General features: G+C 49.7%; 1 protein-coding gene across 1 annotated transcript in view; it reads right to left on the bottom strand.

The window, feature by feature from the left end:
- The window catches only part of PRR13 (proline rich 13), a 93,494-nt gene that overhangs the window by 29,249 nt on the left and 44,593 nt on the right, over positions 1–19,652 (bottom strand). The gene's annotated exons all lie outside the window — the stretch shown is intronic.

Raw genomic sequence — 19,652 nt, 5'->3', positions numbered from 1 at the left:
AATTGAAAATGAAAAGTAAAATAGTTTACATGCGCTAGCCAATTCAAAGCACCATGGCCGCCATAAGCATGAGCACGAAGGCTAGACACAAAAGGAAAAAGAAGTTCCCTTGCAGTCAAAGTATCAGCAAAAGTGCAATTATCCATGTAACAGGGTCAGTTGTCAAGACGATAACAAAACCTCCCCAAGGAGGGATAAATGTAAAGCATATACCAATGATGATAAAGAATTTTTGAAAGGCAAGCCCATGAATGAGTGATAGTGATTGGCATGCGGTGGGCGTGGTTAAAAGCCCACATAGATACCAACAGGTCAGAAAAGCAGTGCCGCAATACAGTGAAGGACACCAGCCACAGGAAGCAGTGCTTGGTCTGTGCTTCACGGCATGCATGGAGACTGGAAGCCGAAAGTAAAGAAGTGCTGACTAATAGGAAGCAAGGAAAAGATAGTGAAGTGGGAGTCAACAAAAGGTAACTAAAGGTAAGTAATGGGCAGGCTCTAAACCCCTGTTAAGATTTTATTTTCAGTAACAATAGCTTTCATTGACAGCACATGTGGGCTGTAGGTGAAACCTAAAAAGGTTAAGAACCACTGTCCTAGGCTATTTGCTCTGAACAGATTTATTTCAGGGGCCCGGAGAATTAACTCCTCAGATTTTTGCATTTCTGCTGCGATCTCCAAGTCAACACAACTAACATAAAAGTTCCAGTATTTTTACTCTGCCAGGTTCACTACTGTTTATCATGTCCAGAGTCCCTCTAGTCACACAAACTCTGTTGGTCAAAATGATCCCGCCAACATTATATAGAACACACAAAACTTGATTGTGAGTACTGCAGTAAAACCTGCAGGCACACAGTTCTGCAGTCAGCAAAGTCAGAATACACAATCCACCCAATCAGACTGTTAACAAACTATTGACAGTGAGCAATTCCTGGAAACAAACCGATCTCACTGGCAGTTGGCAGAGCATGTAGACCCAAACCTACATCTTGTAATGACAATGGCATAAAGATATAGCAAATGTGATGGACTGCCTGTCAGAGTCTACATTTATTTATAGGCAGTATAATCCATAGAAACAAAACACTCCTAACAGATGTAAAACCTAATGTCATAGCCACAATCTGCTGCATTGACTTCATTATGAAAGGAATCTGTAGACAATTATTAATATTATTGATAGCACAACCATAAGGAAAAACAAAACAAACCACATATATAGTCAGAGAAGAGACAGGAGAACATTTAATGTAAAAGCTTGATTGTACTCCTCATCATAATCCATCACCGCTTTGCAATATGGAAACTCTGTGACAAATTACATAATCAAGGGAGAATACCTTTAGTTCATACTATTCAAACCCTCCATAGTTTCAAGGACTGTCTTTCTGACTTCACCAAACAGCAGCAATAGTGACAGAAATGTGTGTTACCCTAAAAGAGGGTTATGGACCACGGACGTACAACTTCTGGGAGGTGCAATTTCATAATCTCCTGAACTGTATTATCACTATTTGTTTACACTACCTAGATGGTATATGACATTAAAGGTATCGTGCATGATGGAGGATGTGTAAGTGAATAAATTATATTCCTAGCTATAAAGAACCTTAAGAATGTCTTTGCCAGAGCCAGTATTAGCCCCAATTTCAGAAATCACAGGGCAGTGTTCTGTAAAAACATCCAATAATGCCTAATAGTCAGCCTCACAGATTTCCACAACGTAAACTGGCTAGTAATGTGCTTCTGTCAACCTTTACAGCATCAGGTAGAGGCAACTTAGTAAATTTGCCAAAAAACGAAAGTACTACTTATCACCCACCTACCAAAGTATCGCCTCTTGGCTGCTTTTCCAATAACATTTTGGCCAAAATCCACAAATGGCTGTTCTGGCCTTATTCAACAGCGTGGTCATTCAGCCTTGTGGCTTTGAAAACAGTAATTCTAAAATGAGACTTGGTGGATTCCTACTCAGAATCTACATAGAAAATGCAATTTCGTGCTACAGTAGAGCAATACAAATCATTTGATGCACTCAGGTATGTGAAATTGTCAAAGGGTAGCAAATTACAGCAGTGCCTCTTATAAGATGGTACCATTGGAAAAAAAAATTCTAAGCGGTAAGGTAAGTATTGAACAAAACAATAAGGTGGATAATAGGATTTCAGAGAAGCTAAAATTAAAATTTTAAGTCACAATTCTAATTTAACATTTTTAAATAAGAGTGATTGACTTGAGAGCTAAAGATTTTAACAGTGTTTGTGTTCAGAATATTTTAGCAATCTGATTTGCTGTTCCAAAGCAAGTCTAAATTATATTTCAAAAACAGCACGAGTATCAATATACATTTCTTTCCCGAGTCTGTCCAGCAACTGTCAAAGCTAGATTATTGTCCCCTATAACTTCCTTTGTCGTCCAGCTGGCTTACCATAGAATAGCTCATTGTGGAGCGCAGAAAAGTAAAGTAGAACCCTCTAAGCAAATGTTGTTATTAGACTGTTGAATAGACATAGCTGTTTGTCTCTAAGTTCAGTAGTAAAGAGGCAAGACAAGCACCTCATTCTAAATCCTGAAGTCAACATTTAGGCCCTCATTACAACCCTGGCGGTCAGTGTTAAAACGGCGGTAATACCACCAACAGGCTGAACACAATCTACCGCCCACTGTATTACAACAGACCTATCCGCCTCCTTTCCCGGGGCGGTACCAATGCCATCAAAAGCACGGCGGAAACAGGACTTGGAACGGAAACCACTCACCTCTCGACACCAAACGGGGAACCAGGATGCCATGGAGCCAGAGTTACAGGTCCTGCCCATGTTCGTTTACCTCCTCTTCTACCAGAAGCAGCAAAGACATCGACGACGACCACAGTGAGTACTAGACCTAGCACACGGGGAGAGTGACACACACAAACATGCAACACCCCCACCCTCACCCACAACAACATACACACGAATACATGCATCAACATAACATTTACACCACGTCACCCCCTGGAAGAACGCAAGTACAAAATGAAATCATTGTAACAAGTGTAATCATCGAAAAATCAGATCGGCCAAGATAACTTTAAATCAACAGTATACACAAATATGTACAGCAACTACACAAGTCCGGATAGCGTTCCAATCATTGTCTGTGCACCAGTGGTCCCAAAATGCACACGATACCGGACTCGAAACGGATAGAACACTGATGGGGCATCAGGTCGGAAAAAAACAGGCACCTCAGGAGGAGAGGGAGGGCACCTTAGGCGGATGAACGGACAACGCCACTGCTCCACGAGGGGGCTCCATGCTCACTGATTGGTCCTGGGGAGTGCAAAGCCACAGTCTCTCAAGTCTCTCAAGTGGGTGGATTGCCCACTGATTGGTCCTGGGGAGTGCAAAGCCACAGTCTCACAAGTGAGTGGTTTGCCCACTGCTTTATCCTGGGGAGTGCAAAGCCACAGTCTCTCAAGTGGGTGGGTTCCCCACTGATTGGTCCTGGGGAGTGCAAAGCCACAGTCTATCAAGTTGTTGACATGTTCCACTGGTTCTGGAGGGGGCTCGGTGCCCAGAGTGCTTCATCCTGCCAAGGACTGGGGTGGTGGATGTTGTTCTCCACTGGTTCTGGAGGGGGCTTGATGCCCAGAGTGCTTCATCCTGCCAAGGACTGGGGGAGTGGATGTTGTTCTCCACTGGTTCTGGAGGAGGCTTGGTGCCCAGAGTGCTTCATCCTGCCAAGGACTGGGGTAGTGGATGCATTTATCCACTGGTTCTGGATGGAGCTTGGTGCCCAGAGTGCTTCATCCTGCCAAGGACTGGGTGAGTGGATGTTGTTCTCCACTGGTTCTGGAGGGGGCTTGGTGCCCAGAGTGCTTCACATGCAGTGTGGCAGGTCCCATTCCCTCACCTGGGTGTGTGTGCCACGCGATTGCCTGGGAACGGGTATGACTCCATGGAGTCAGAGACACAGTCCACCCTGCTGCGACTTTGCCTGCCACCTGCTGGTACTAACAGTGCTGGGTGTGGTGCCTCATGTATGCTGTGCAGGGTCCAGGACGTCTCCTGCAACATCGGACGGCTGCCCACTGGGGATGATGCTCGGGACTGTTGCTGAGGCAGCAGATGTGCAGGTGGCAGTGACGGTGCAGGTGGCGGTGTCCACAGCCGTACAGGCTGCTGTTCTGTTTGCCAGAAGGGGTGACTCTAGTCCCTCAGCCGGAGGCTCCGTGCCCTGTGCTAACTTCCCCTTAGCCTTGTGTCCCTTCCCCACCTTGGATGTCACTGCTGGTCCGTTGGCACTGTCTACTTTTGGCTTGAAGGAGGCCTTGCTGGGAGGTTGGTGCGACTTTTCCCTAAGGCATGTGGGCACCTTCTTCACCTTGGCAGGTGGCGGTATGGGCTGATCCTTGGCCTCGCTAGGTGGAACACTGGCAGCCCTGATGGTTGCCACCTGCGATGTGACAGGACTTGCTGAGAACACAGTGCTGGAGGATTTGGTGGCTGAGGTGCTGGGCTGGGACCTGGACATCCTGGCCCTAGGGGAATGACGGGGGAGGTGTAGGGAAGAGGTCAATGTTAGCCAGGAAAAGTTTTTTAGACACACTGGGATGGGAAGATGGAGGGGGATTGGGAGTGGAGAAAGAGGCAGTGGTTGAAGGAGGTGTAAGTCTGCTGAATTTAGGTGAAGTTGCATGGGGCGGAGGCTGTTGTGAGGTGGAAGGCTGTTGGGTGGGTGTGTGCCTGCGTTTGTGTTGTTTGGGAGGAGGGCTCACAGACACACTGGGAGAGGACACTGGGAACGTGTGCATGGTAGTGGGGGTGGTGAGTGCACGTGAGTGGTGTGTGGTGATGGGCGTGCTGGTGATGGAGGTAGTGGCTGAGGATGTAGTGCATGCAGGTGTGAGTGGAGCCGAGGCAGGGAGGAAAGAGGAGGAGGAGGACGTGGAGGAGGGGGACACAGTGGAGGTTGTGGATGTTGGTGTGTCTGCATGGGGATGGTGCTTTTGGAGGGCCCGTGGGATGTGTGGTGCTTATGTTTGCCATGTCCACTCATGTGTTGATGAGTGTGCATGCTGGTCTGATGGTGTGCTAGGGATAGGCTGAGGTTCAGGGGATTGGGTCTGGGTAGTGGAGGTTGGAGGGGGGAGGCTGGACACAGGGACAATGGCTGCCATCAGTGCTCAGGCAAGAGCCTGAAATGCTCCCTGCTGGGCCGCCACGCCAGAAAGAATGCCCTCCAGGTATGCATTTGTTTGCTGCAAATGCCTGTCGACACCCTGGATGGCATTCAAAATAGTTGATTGCCAAACAGTGAGGGATCTCAGGAGGTCAATAGCCTGCTCACTGAGGGCAGCAGGACTGACTGGGGCAGAGCGGGCACGGGAAACTCGATGAGGGGTTGCTGGGAGGGCGGTGCTGGTAGGGGGGTGGCGGCTGTACCCGTTGATGCGGTGGGCACAGAGGGAGCTCCCATCAGAGGAGTCGCCGCTGTCGCTGGTGTCTGCTCCTGTCTCTGTCGTGGAGCTCCCCTCGCCCTCCGTCCCACTGGTGCCTTTAGACTCCGTAAATTGACCCTCCAGGGTCATGTGGGTTGCAGCTCCCTCCTGCTCCGTGCCAATACTCCTCCGCCAGATGATGCTAATGCACACAAGGACAGGGTGACAAAACAAAAAAGTGGGTGGGGGGGGAGACAGAAGAGACACATGGTCAATGCCTTCAACACCACTACAGTTGGCGGACAACACACAGGGAGCAGCCCTATGCACTAGCGCATGCACTAACAGTGCAGGGGAAAAGCACACGCCCATGGAGGACTGTGCCTAGACCCTTTTGATGAACAGCTGGAACCCACAGGAGCCTGATTAGGCGTAGAGGGCAACTACCACCTTTGGGGTTGGAGTGGCACTGAGCCTGCAAAACAATGGATGTACCTTGGAGCGTCTGTCCTGGCCTAGGGGAACCCACAGCCCACTTCCCCCACCCAGACACCTCGTAAAGCGTGCAGAGTCAGCTGAATGAGACTGTACTCACCCCCTTGTGGCTGCTGTGAAGCCCTCAAGTGCCCATCCAACTCAGGATATGCCACCGCCAGGATCCGGTACATCAGGGGGGTCATGGTGCGACAGGCACCCCTTCCACGTTGGGAGGCCATCCCCAGCTGGGCCTCACCCGTCTTCTTGCTCCATGCGGCACAGGGCCTCCGATCTTTTGCGGCAGTGGGTGCTCCGTCTATGGTACACCCCCAGGGTCCGCACTTCCTTGGCGATGGCACGCCAAATACCCTTCTTCTGGTGGGCGCTGACCTAGAGGAATAGTGAGGTAAGAATGGATGTTACTCCCCCGTCCGGTTCTTCTCACTCATTGCCCACAAACCTCCCACCCTGGCCCAGAAAAACTTACACCATCCTCACATGCTGGCCTGTGCCCCTCGCCTCTTCCATCCACGACACTCCATACAATCAGGTGCCATCCACCATGCACACATTTTACTCACCTGTTTGTCTGGAGGACTGTAGAGTAGCGTGTACTGGGGGAGGACACCATCCGCCAGTTTGTCCAACTCCTCCGCAGTGAAGGCAGGGGCCCTTTCCCCAGACACTCTAGCCATTGTCGCTTCCAGACTCAGGTCACAGCAGCACTTGCAGTGTAGGTCCTCTACTGTTGAAGGTCAGGTATCAAGTGAGTGAACAGATAGAAAATGGCTGTCATGTCTGGGGCGGTACGTACCGTCATCGCCGACGTACATCGTCATTGGCTCCTGGAACCCTTAGGGCCCATTGATAACCAATGCTGAATTGCGCAGCGGTCTTCGACTGCCTACCGCGACGCTGCACAACGCCAGTGCAGTTACCTCATTTCCCCTTGTCCCTCCTTACAGGTTAGGCAGCCGCCATTTCAGGGGGCCACATGGCAGGCCAACTAACTGCGTCACAGCACTTTTGGCCAGGAATACGGACAGACAAAGGCACACAACGACTATATTACGATTGTACTAAACGGCCTTGTGAAATCTATGTGGTGTATGACCCTCTGCTCACCTTTCTCCTCCATAGGGCACGTCTGCTGGGGCAGGTGATGAGATGGCGGCATCCTCCGGTATACAGACCCTTGGTGGACCTGTCGATAATGGAAGACAGACACATCATTATCACCTACAGACTTGATCGTGCCACAATCCAGGAACTGTGTGCCCAGTTGGAGCCAGACCTGATGTCAGCTATCCGCCATCCCACAGGAATATCCCCTTTAGTGCAGGTCCTGTCAGTACTCCATTTCGTGGCCAGTGGGCCCTTTCAAACAACAGTGGCCATGGCATCAGGGATGTCACAGCCAATGTTCTCTAACGTGTTGTCCAGAGTGTTATCTGCCCCGCTGAAACACATGCGCAGCTACATCGTGTTCCCTCAGGTGGATGATTTGCGCACAGTGAAAGGTGACTTCTATGCCCTGGGACATATCCCCAACCTTATTGGTGCCATTGATGGTACACATGTGGCATTTGTCCCCTCCCCCGCAGGAAAGAACAGGTGTACAGAAACTGCAAAAGCTACCATTCAATGAATGTGCAGATGGTGTGTTTGGCAGACCACTACATCGCCCATGTGAATGCCAAGTATCCTGGCTCTGTGCATGACACTCACATTTTGAGGAATAGCAGCATCCCTTATGTGATGGGGCAACTCTAAAGGCACCATGTGTGGCTAATAGGGGAGCCCAAGGTCCCCACACAGTTTAAATAGGTGTCTGGGTATGGGAGAGTCTCTAAGGGTTGGTGTGTGTCTAACAGTTGTCCTTCGATATTTGCAGGTGACTGGTTACCCCAATCTGTCATGGCCACTGTCCCTAGTGAGGAATCCCAGGACAAGGGCAGAGGAACGCTACAATGAGGCCAATGGGCGAACTAGGAGGATAATAGAGCGCACCTTCGGCCTCCTGAAGACCAGATTCCGGTGCCTCCATCTGACAGGTGGCTCCCTATACTACTCACTGAAGAAGGCGTGCCAGATCATCGTGGCATGCTGTATGTTGCAACGCCAGGTGCCTTTTCTGCAGGAGGATGGGCCTGATGATGGTCTTGTGGCAGCTGTGGAGCCTGTGGACAGTGAAGAAGAGGAAGCAGAAGAAGAAGATATAGACAACCGAAACAACATCATCATGCAATACTTCCAGGGAGACACAGGTAAGAGGATGGCACTGCTTCTCACATCTCATACTACTGTAGGACATTGCATAAATCTGCCTTTTTACCTCTGTGTATGGACCCTGACATGTCACTTTGCCTTTCCATTTCACAGATCTGGGTCCCACTTTGTGCCCTCTGCTATGTTTACTGCTGCCCAACAACTGTGTAACATTGGTATGTGAACATGAACATTGACATAGCTATATTTCTGAGAGGTTGCAATTACACATTTGTGAAAGTACAGCCTGACTCCAGATTGATTTGTGATTCAAGGGTGTTTATTTCTGTGCTAATAAGTGGAGGGGGTGTGCAATGGGCTGGGGTGATGTTGGAGGAATGTCCATGGTAGAGTTCAGTCTCTTGGTCTCACAGGTGCATTGTCCAAGGGGGCATAGGAAGTGGAGTGATGGCAGGTCAAAGTTGTCAGGGTGACAAAGTGGGACAAAAGGGTGACAATCAGGAGAGTCGTATTTCCTGGCGGGGGTCTTGGCAATGTTCTCTGTCTTGTTCCTGGATCTCAGGGACCGTTTGGGGGGTGGTTCTCCTTCTGCAGGGGGTGGGGTGCTGGTGGCCTGTTAGTCCTGTGGTGGGACCTCCTGTCCACTAGCGCCGGCAGAGGTGGAGGGCTGTTCATCGTTCAGGCTAGTGTCAGGGGTCCGTTTGTGTGCCACTGGGTCCCTCATGGTGTTGGCCAGGTCTGCCAGCACCCCTGCAAAGGTGACCAGGGTGGTGTTGATGGACTTCAAGTAGTGTTCCTCCTGCAGCCGCTGGGTCTCCTGAAACTTGGCCAGTACCGTGCCCATGGTCTCCTGGGAATTATGGTATGCTCCCATGATGTTGGAGAGTACCTCGTGGAGAGTGGGTTCCCTGGGCCTGTCCTCCCCGTTGCACAGCAGTCCTCCCAGTTTCCCTGTAATCCTGTGCCTCTGTCCCCTGAACCGTGTGCCCACTGCCCCTGACGCCAGGTCTGTGATTGTCTTGGGTTGGTGGGTTTGCCCGGAGTCCCTCTAGTGGTGGACACACTGCTGATTGATGTGTCCTGGGGACAGAGGGATGGGCCCGCTGGGTGGGTGCTGTGGCGGTGTCTCTTGAGGGGGAGGCTCTGTGGTGGTTTATGACTGTGGCAGGGGAACCGACTGTCCAGATGTCCCTGATGGGCCAGGCTGCTCATCCAGATTCAGGCATGCAGAGATGCTGTCGTCACTGTGGGCCTCTTCTGTGGGGGGACTGGATATGTCTGGCACCTCCTGTCCGGTGACATTGGGTATGGGACCTGGTGGGGTGTAAATGCATAGTTATTGTATCTATGTGTGCCACCTTGTGCATTGGGTGAGTTACCCTCTACTCCTGTGCTTGCATTGTTGTGTTTGCCATTGTGTGATTAGTGTTTTGGGGTCTGTGTGGGTATCTGTACTGGACATGCTTTGGTAATGGGTGTCCATGCTTTGGTGTTGCATGCAGGGCTTGGTATTGGGATGGGTGGGTTGTGATAGTGGTGCATTTGTGAGGTGTTGGAGTGATGGGGTGAGGTTGGGGGTATGTGATGGCATGCAGGTGGGGTGGAGGGATATGGTAATTAAGATATGACTTACAGGAGTCCAGTCCTCCTGCTACTCCTGCGAGGCCCTCAGGATGCAGTATTGCCAAGACTTGCTTTTCCCATGTTGTTAGTTGTGAGGGAGGAGGTGGGGGTCCACCGCCAGACCTCTGTACAGTAATCTGGTGTCTTGAAACCACGGAACGCACCTTCCCCCGTAGGTCGTTCCACCTCTTCCTGATGTCATCCTGTGTTCTGGGGTGCTGTCCCACTGCATTGACCCCGTCGACGATTCTCCGCCATAGCTCCATCTTCCTAGCAATGAAGGAGTGCTGCACCTGTGATCCGAAAAGCTGTGGCTCTACCCAGATGATTTCCTCCACCATGACCCTGAGCTCCTCCTCTGAAAACCTGGGGTGTCTTTGAGGTGCCATGATGTGGTGTGGGTGATGTGTGAAGTGATGTTTGTTGTGCTTTGTGAAATGTGTTGGTGTGTGTTCTTTGAGGTGCGTGGATGTTGTATGCGCGATGGTGTTGTGGGCTTGTGGATGCTGGTGTAGTGTTTGCTATTCTCTCTCTCTGCATCTTCACAAAAATAAATGTCGTTGTGAGGGGTTGTGGGTAATGTGTGTGTTTTATAGTGGTGTGGGTGTGTGGGTGTGGTGTGTGTATGTGTATCAGGTGGGTGTATTTCGAATTGTCCAATGTGGTGCTGTTTTGTAAGTGTGTGTGTGTATTTTGAGCGTGGCAGTGTGTACCGCCAATGGATTACTGCAGTTGAAAAACCGCTGCGTTTATTTGTGGGTCGTGATAGTGTGGGCGTATTCTTGTTGGCGTGATGGTGTGGGTTTTGGTACCGCCAGTTTATCACTGACCTTTGGTGTGGCAGACTTGTGTGGGTGTCTGTATTGTGGTGGATTACGAGATGTGGGTCGTAATACCTGTAGCGGATTTCCGCCGCGGCATGTTGGCAGCCTTCAGCACGACGGTAAGCGGGATTTACCGCCAGGGTTGTAATGAGGGCCTTAGTGTATAATCAATCCATGGTCCGATGCCTCATCATGTAAGACGCACACTGCAGAAAGCTTTGTGCAGCCTACGGAGTTTAGCCGAGGTTGGGCAAGGCTGCCTTTTATCCCAGAGTCCCATGAAATGAGTACTACTGAGTTCTGTAAAAGCAATAACGTATTTACAAAGTCGAGTAAACAGCAAAACTGGCAGCAAGTCCCGTATTCATTGATTTTTTTAAAATGTGCAGCAATGTTGCTTTTGTGGCCATTTCAGAGAAGTAACCCGAAGGTGGTTGGTGGACATGTAGGTGTACTGATTCCAGTGCGACTGTTGTGCAATTGGTAAAGTATATTTCCACGACAGAAGGTTGAGCACTTAACTCACTTGGCTAGAGACATACTGTGTCCATATTGTGTTAAGCAAAGTGCTTAAAAACAGACTAAGTCGCCACTGTGAAGCACTGTACAGAAACAGGGCATTTTCTAGTCATCAAGGGGTCACACGTGTTCACTTGTCTTAGCAAGCCCTGTTCCATACTCTGCTACTTCTGTATGGGTCACACCTATAGCAGCTTGCATGGTCTCAGCCAAGCTTCCCCTGAGACTTCTGCGCCTGCTAGGAAAGTTAAAAGGGAGTTTGGCTTTGGTCCTAGTTGTGTCTAAAGGTGAATATCTACTACTCAATTCCTCGCTCACGTAAAACTTGACATTATGTAGCGATTGGCTGGAGTGGGGAAAAACAATCCTAAATGAGAGAGGCCTTTATCTGAGAGTTGTATGAATGTCAAACCTGGAGTTTGGGATCACTGGACTGATCACCGGCATCACCAGAGTCACCGATCGCCTGAGGCTGTTCTACACATCAAATTGTGAATGTTTAAATATGGCGGCACTTCTGACCATAATTTCAGAACTCTGCAGCATATGAGTAAAGTCCACTTAAGTCAGTAACCTTTTTATAGGACTCTTTAGTGACTCGTGGTAGTAAGACTCACTAGGGTGAGTGTCTTAATGGAGTATATGATGTAGGAGAGATCTCGAAGAAGCAATTAATCAAACACATTGCTACGGTTGTGGTTGAGTAGATAACATGTTTTTCAATCTAAAATGTGTTTTTTCATTCACAAAACAAATTTTTCTGGCAGTTTTTAGGCAAAAAAAATGAAAATTCAAAGCAATTCAGAGCTGCAAGTAGGAAACTATTTCGTATGGTGGCTAAAAATTTTAGTTTCAGTGGTTCCAAAAATAGCTAAGGCAGTTTTCTAAAGGCGATATTATTAAAGTTAAAATGTAGATGTTTCGCAGTGAAAACGCTTATAGGTTCTGATGTTTTGGGTGCGAGCTATGAGGCACTGATTAGGATGAATGAATGAAACTAAAAGGCATCTTTTTTATTACACATTTCAGGCTTTGTTTACCTCTAATTTACTCTACAAATGAGTACAATTGTTTTTAATCGAGATTAAAAGTACATTTGATGCAACATCTGAAAATTAAAAGTCAGAATAACTACCAGGGATATTGTTAACGAATAAAATAAAATACATGAAGTTAAGGGAGACTTGGGGCCATATGTACAAACACTTTTTCCCATAGACACAGAATGGGGAAAAACCTTTGCTACATCTGGCCCTTGGTGCCTTACAGGTTTGGCGGATGCGGGACACCTGCCATCTTTAAGTGTATTTAAGGTACCAAAACTCATGGTTTCCACAGATTCAAATGAAGTGACATCACTAACAAGGTGGTATCAATGATGTAAGTGGTAACTAACATGTAGAAAATGGCTACAGCGCCAGCTTTAGATGCAATTCTAGAACATGAAACTACAGGGTCGAGGTCACCAACTCTGATGAAAACCCCACTTTTAGCAGACGAGGGCAGTGGGACGGAGTCACACAATATTTTAAAGAAGGCAAGCGCTACTGCTGCTCTGGCTCAAACTCTTCGGGTCACTGCTGACGCAGGACCCCAGTACTATGGACATCACCACCCACTGCTCACAGTAACAATCACCGATAATGTACGTGCCACACAATCACATCAATTCTGATCCGACTGTGATAATGAATCGCTTTAACCTTCTGTTAAGGGCATCAAATGAGAAATGGAAGTAGTCCTCAGGGCTGGTTGTAGAGGTGCAGCCACAAGCCGACTACGAATGTCAAACCCTGTTTAGAAACAACAGGTCGAGAGATTTCAGTTTGTGACTCCCTGAGACACACCTGCAGATAAGAGGAACTCCTTTTCTCCTCTTAATCTGGCCTTACCCAAGGTCTGTCTGCAAAATATAAGTGTAATATCAGTAATTTCTTACACTTACTGGTACATGTGGACGCAGACCCTGACTCTGTTAGTGTTGCGGTCCACTGTTGCACAAAGAAAAAACAGCTAATGTCTAAAACGTCTCCTTTCCCTCTTTGCGGCCTCTGTTTTTATCTCTTATCCCACACCGACCCAGTAGAGTAACGAAACTTGAAGGGGGGGGCAGCAAAGGGTCCCCCCACCTCTCCGGACTTACGTGTGGGCTCTCAGGCTGGGGTACTGTGCTGAGGGTGGGCCCTTGGAGCTAAGGAGGCCACCCCGACGGAGCTACGGGACCTCTGTAACGCCACTGTACCGCTCCCCTTTTCCCCTCTCCATTTTCCAACTCTGCTCCAATTTGTTTCTTTGCAGCCTCTGTTCCCCCTCCGACGCTCTCAGCACCCTTGGCTATCCACTCACAGGCCCCTGCCGACTACCTAAATCTACCCATCAGCCCAACAGTGGCGTACCCCTTTGACTATAATCAAAGTGCCTTTTCAGAGTTATAGACTAGCATTTTTGATAAACTGTGTGTTAATATTAAAGCTTAGTGATTTAGTGTAGTTCTGCCCACCATTAACAAAACTTTAATGCTACAAGACCCATTTTTTCATGCCTCCCAGAACTTCTCCTCTATTTTCATCTCGTTCTACCTGCTCTCTCGGGTGCAGCTTGAGGATTAGAAAGATGAACACCCCCCCCCAACACCAGGTGCTCTCATTTGGTGGTTGCTGGGCAACCACTAGGCCGGGCCTGCCGATGAGCATAAGAGGCTGTCAGAGAATCGCGTGACCTCAGCACCAGCCTTTACAAGCCCTCTACTCGGAGGTCAGGTGCAAGGGTAACTTGCCTGTTTTGGCGTGGGATCAGAAATAATGTTTTTTTCTACAAACCTTCACGAGGACCACCCACATGCACAAAAATGCACAGACACTTATTAGTCACAGCAAACAAAACCACTCCCCAACCACACACTCACCGAACCCTATGCAATTTTAATAAAATTCTACATACTCTTCTACACCTACATCCATACAAGGGCCCTTTAGCTCCTATATAAAACACAACTCTATGCTAAACTATACTTCAAACCATATCTCACAATACACTACCAACTTAGTACACATATCCATACGTTTCTAGAACGGGCTCTCCCTTTTTACAGAAAATCATTCCAATGTCCTTTGCCTACTGCAAATACTGCCCATGCCATCCCCCTCAACCTTTTATTGAACCCTCAATCATACCGTCCCATGACACCCCCACCTTTTCAACCAAGACACTCTCTATTCTCCCCTCAACTACTAAGACTACCTTTTCACCTTGCTCAGCCTGCAGCTAACCTTCCGACCCTCTATTTATTCCCTCTCATGCTCCACAGAGACTCTCTTTTAAGACACATTCCCACCACACTCCTTCAGCATCCTCAACTCATCAGTTCTTCATATTTAAATCCTACATCTGAAGTCAAGACACCAATATCAGATATTACTACCCCATCAACACAAAAACGAACACTCATCAAAACAAATCAGCACACAATTAAAACCCACTACCATCCCAATATACAAGCATACATCCATTCTGCTCCTCAGGCAAACACAAACAGCACATATTCATTACCTCCCGTCCCTCCCTCGCCTTCCTTTAAACCAATGAGGCTCCCTGTCTCCCCATAGACCCTCCCTTCCCCTTAAACCCCCCCACCCCCTCTTGTTCTTTTTTGTCTAGCCCCGCTAGACTTACCTTTCTTCCTTCTCCATGGCAGAGCCTGGGGCTCCTCGACTTTGCTCTCCTCGAGGTGCAGAGCCCCTCAGGGAGGGATCCTGGCGGTCGCGTCTTCGGGAGGTGGGCGTGGCTGCCTTGAAGACGCGTCCTGGGAGTCGGCTGACAAGGTCGGTCGGCTCTTTACGGCTGGGGATACATCTTCCGGATCTTCGGCTCGCTGGGACGAGCTGATGTGCCGGTTTGGATTTTCTGCATTTTTGGCGGTAGCACGGGCGTTCTACCCGCATTTTTCATGGTTTGAGATAATTGCTTCTGCATTTTCATTTGCTGTGTCTTTTTTAGGGGGAGGATTTTTCTCCTTTATTTAAAGTGGTCAGGGTCCTATGACTTGTATTATTTGTTTATGTCATGCCGAAGGTGCCTGCTAAAAGACGTAGGATTGTTTCCTCTTCCTCTTCCTCAGGGGAGGATGGTGAGGTTTCCCTCTCCACGCCTGGGGTTCACAATGTTCCGGTGGGGGCTTCTACACCGCTCATGTCCAGAGAAGAGGTTCAGGACATAATTGAGGTGGCTGTCTCTCGTGCTCTCCAAGCAGTGGTGGCCAGGCCTGGTCGTTCTCCGGCGACCCTTCCTCCTGAGGCTGCGGAGAGGTCCTCTTCTTGTGATGATGATGAAGCTCCGTCTACTTCCTCCCGAGGGAAATATGTCTCCAGGGAAGAGATGTGGGAGGTGATGTCTCATGTTCGGGACAATTTAGGTTTCCCTGTTTTTCAGCCTACAGGGACGGATTCACACTTGTTCCCTCAGATTCAGACACCTTCAAGGTTTGCCATGCCTTTTCAGGGACCTGTGAAGGATATGGTACTCCGGGAGTGGAAGGGTGTGGACAAGTCTCAGGTGCCAAGGTTCCTTCAGAAACTGTACTTGCTGGAAGGGGAGGATGTGTTGCCATCCTCAGTTAAATTGGATTCCATTCTGGCGACCCTGATTGGCAAGACAGCGGTCAATCCGGAGGATTGTGTCCCTGCTGATGCCACTGACCGTAAGGTGGATTCTGGTCTTAAGAGGGCATTTGCGGTGGAGAATTTGGCCCTCAGAGCGGGTATTTGTTCTGCGTATTCGGCACAATCTTTGGTGCAGGATTTTGACAAGCTGGCGGTGGCTGTTCAGGAAGGTTCATAGTGCTCGGAACTTCTGGCTGTGATGGAACAACAGGCCAGGTTATTGGCGGACATGTCATCTGATGTGGTTCGTACTTCAGCTCTGGCATCGGGAGCTTTGATTGGGGTTCGTAGATCCCTCTGGTTGAGGATGTGGAAGGCGGATCCTAGGGAGAAATCTGCTCTCCTGAGGCTGCCCTTTGAGGGGTGCAATTTATTTGGTGATCAGTTGCCTTCCATGCTTTCAAAGGCCTTTAAGGAGAGGAAACACGCCTTGCCTTACAAAGGTGGTTCTTCTTCTGGCAAGGGTTGGCGGAAGCATTCGCGCTCCTCTCCCAAAATGGATTCCAAATCTTTTTCCTTCAGGAAACGTCATTTTCAGCCCTGTTTTTCTCCTAAGAAGTCTGCCCCTTCGAGCCGGGGTGGATTCAAGAAGGGGTCCTGATGATCATTGTGGGCCTGGCATAGGGCTGGTTGGGGGACGGCTGAGGCACTTTCTTTCCGTGTGGCAGGAGAGTGTCAGCGATTGTTGGGTACTGGACATTGTAGACAATGGCTACGCCATAGATTTCGAAGTGGTGCCTCCAGATTCAGGGGTGCGTCCCATTCCTCTGCCTGCGGACGGGCCCAGACATGGGCATTTTTGGATGGGGCCTGGGACTTGCTTCCCAAGGGGGCCATCTCCTAGGTTCTAGTGGGGGAGAGAGGTCTGGGCACTTATTCCGTCTTGTTTCTGGTTCCGAATGTGTCAGGGGGTTTTCGGCCTGTCCTCAATCTAAAAGGGGTGAATTCCTGGATCAGGACTGTGCATTTCCGTATGCTGTCCATTCAGACCATTTTTCCTCTGGTCAGTTCGGGGGACTTCCTGGCATCTCTGGATCTGCAGGATGCTTACCTGCATGTTCCAGTGGCTCGGTCTTCTCAGCGATTCCTACGCTTTGTGGTAGGCCAGGACTATTTTCAGTTTTGTCTTCTGCCATTCGGTCTCTAGTCCTCTCCCCGCATTTTCACCAAGGTGCTGGCCCCTCTGGTAGCTCTTCTACATTCCGAAGGGGTGTTTATTCATCCTTATCTGGATGATATTCTAATCCAAGCATCCTCTCAAGGGCTGTTACGGAGGCATGTGGCCCGGGTTCTGTTGGTCCTGCAAAACCACGTTTTTTTGGTCAACTGGTGGAAGTCAGATTTGGTTCCTTCCCAGGATCTAGTTTTTCTTGGGGCTCGGTTTCTGACTCTTCAAGGCTTGGTGACTGTCGGAGAAGCGGTTGATGGGCCTCCAGTCTCTGGTGAGGTCGATCTTGTCGCAGCCTGCTCCCAGGGCCCTTCAGTGGTTGCGTCTGCAGGGTCATTTGGCGTCAGTGTTTTTCTAGTGCCCTGGGCTCGGTTCCATCTTTTTTGCCTGGTAAACTGGTTCCTGGTTCATTGGTCTCTGGGGTCAGGTTCGCTTCAGGAGCGGATTCCGGTGTTGGGGTTGGTTCGCAGGGAGTTGGGGTGGTGGCTGGTGCCAGCGCATCTTTGTGTAGGGGTGTCTTTATCTCCTCCTCTCCCGGTGGTAGTAACGACCGATGCCCGCCTCTCAGATTGGGGGGCTTGGATAGGGTCGGCTCAGGTCCAGGGGTTTTGGTCAGCTCTGGAAGCCAGTCGTTCCTCGAACTGGCGGGAGTTGACAGCGTTGCTTCTAGCTCTGATTCATTTTCAGGACTCCCTGAAAGGTGTAGCAGTTCTTATTCGGACAGACAACTTGGTGACCAAGGCTTACGTGAACCGGCAGGGGGGGGACCAGGTCATGGGCGCTGTTCCGCCTTGCCAAGATGATTTTTGTTTGGGCTCAGGAATGGGTTCTTTCCCTACGTGCCACTTACATTCGGGGGGTGGTCAATGTTCGGGCGAATCTTCTGAGCAGAGTAATTCCCTCGTCTCAGCTTTTCTCCCTCCGGTGGTCTCTGTTTCGTCATCTGATTCGCCGGTGGGGTCTTCCGGTGGTGGATGTGTTTGCGTCTCCAGAAACTGCGAAGCTCAATCGCTTTTGCTCCCGGTTTCATTGTCCTCAGGCTTGGGCGGTGGACGGGATGTCGTGTCCTTGGCCTCAGGGTCTTTTGTACGCTTTCCCGCCCTTTCAGTTACTCCGTGCGTTTCTGGTGAAGGTACGTCTTCTGAATGCCAGGGTTCTCTTGATTGCGCCCCATTGGCCGAGGGCGAATTGGTTTCCGTTGCTTCAGTTGATGGCTTTGGATCACGTGTGGACTCTTCCTCTCTGTCCGTCGCCTCTGGAGTTTCCTTGCCTCTCGATGGGGTCGTTGAGACGGTTTCACTTGACGGCCTGGATGTTGATCGACGGGGTTTGATGGGTTTGGGGGTTCCGGTAGCTTGGAGTTCTACTTTACTGGCTTCCCGACGGCGTTCCACTTTGCTGTCTTATGGTCGGCAGTGGAAGGTTTTTTCTTCATGGTGTTTCAGACATGGGTTGGATCCTACGTCTGCCTCTCTTTTTGATGTGATGCAGTTTTTACAGGATGGTGCACTGTTGGGTTTATCTGTTGCTTCTCTGACGGTGCAGTGGGCGGCGATTCAGGCTTTTAGGGGTCCTTGGCGTAATCTGTCTGATGAGGGGCATTTGATGCCTCGATTTTTCCAGGGTCTTCTTAACTTGTTTCCTCGTCCGGTGCGGTCCTATCCTTCCTGGGATCGGTCTTTTATATTGGATGCTTTGACGGTTCCTCCCTTTGAACCGCTGTGGGCCTGTGACTTGCGTCATCTTTCTTTGAAAACATTTTTCTGGTGGCCATTACTTCGGCCCGCCGTTTAGGGGAATTGGGGGCCTTGGCCTGCTTGTTTCCTTTTTGTAAGGTTTTTCTGGATCGAGTGGTGCTTGTTCCGGTTCCTTCATTTATTCATAAGGTGAATTCGTCTTTCCATGCTCGACAGGAGGTTATCCTTCCTTCATTTTGTCCGGATCCTTCCTCGGATGAGGAGGTTCGGTTGCATTCTTTAGATGTGCGTCGGGCCTTGTTGGAATATCTGCGGGTAGTTGCTCCTTTCTGTAAAGGTGATTGTTTATTTGTGAATTTCGGTCCGGCTCGGAAAGGGGAGAAACCATCTACGGCTTCCTTGAGTCAGTGGGTTAGATCGCTGATACTGATGGCTTATTCTTTGAAGGGGGAGGTTACACCCCAAGGGATTCAGGGTTGTTCTACCAGGGGTATGGCTGCTACAGTGGCAGAGCTTCAGGGCGCTTCTGTGGTGGAAATTTGCAGGGCCGCAACTTGGGCCTCACCTTCGACCTTTGTTCGTCATTACAGGCTGGCGGACTTCGGCAGTTTGGAGTCGGTGTTGGGTCACCGTGTCTTGTCCTCTATGATGTAATGGGGGGTGGAGACTTGTTGGTCTTTCTTGGTTGTGATTAAACTTGTTGCAACTCAGTGTCCGTCTCCTGTTTTGTCTTGCTATGTCTCACTGGTTTAAAGGAAGGTGAGGGAGGGACGGGAGGTAATGCGTCCATTACTTACGTTAATGGCATTACTCCTAGTCCTACTCCCTCGCCTTCCTTTCCGTTCCCTCCCGCCCTCCCGGTACGACCGCCTGAGTTGCTACTTGGGCTGCTTTTGTACAGGAGGTGGTGGGGGTGGGGGTGGTTTAAGGGGAAGGGAGGGTCTATGGGGAGGCAGGGAGCCTCATTGGTTTAAAGGAAGGCGAGGGAGTAGGACTAGGAGTGATGCCATTAACGTAAGTAATGGACGC

This window comes from Pleurodeles waltl, chromosome 4_2 (genome assembly GCF_031143425.1).
Source record: "Pleurodeles waltl isolate 20211129_DDA chromosome 4_2, aPleWal1.hap1.20221129, whole genome shotgun sequence".
Lineage (NCBI taxonomy): Eukaryota > Metazoa > Chordata > Amphibia > Caudata > Salamandridae > Pleurodeles > Pleurodeles waltl.
Note: the sequence above shows the minus strand (reverse complement) of the source record. Positions and strands in the feature narration are given on the sequence as shown.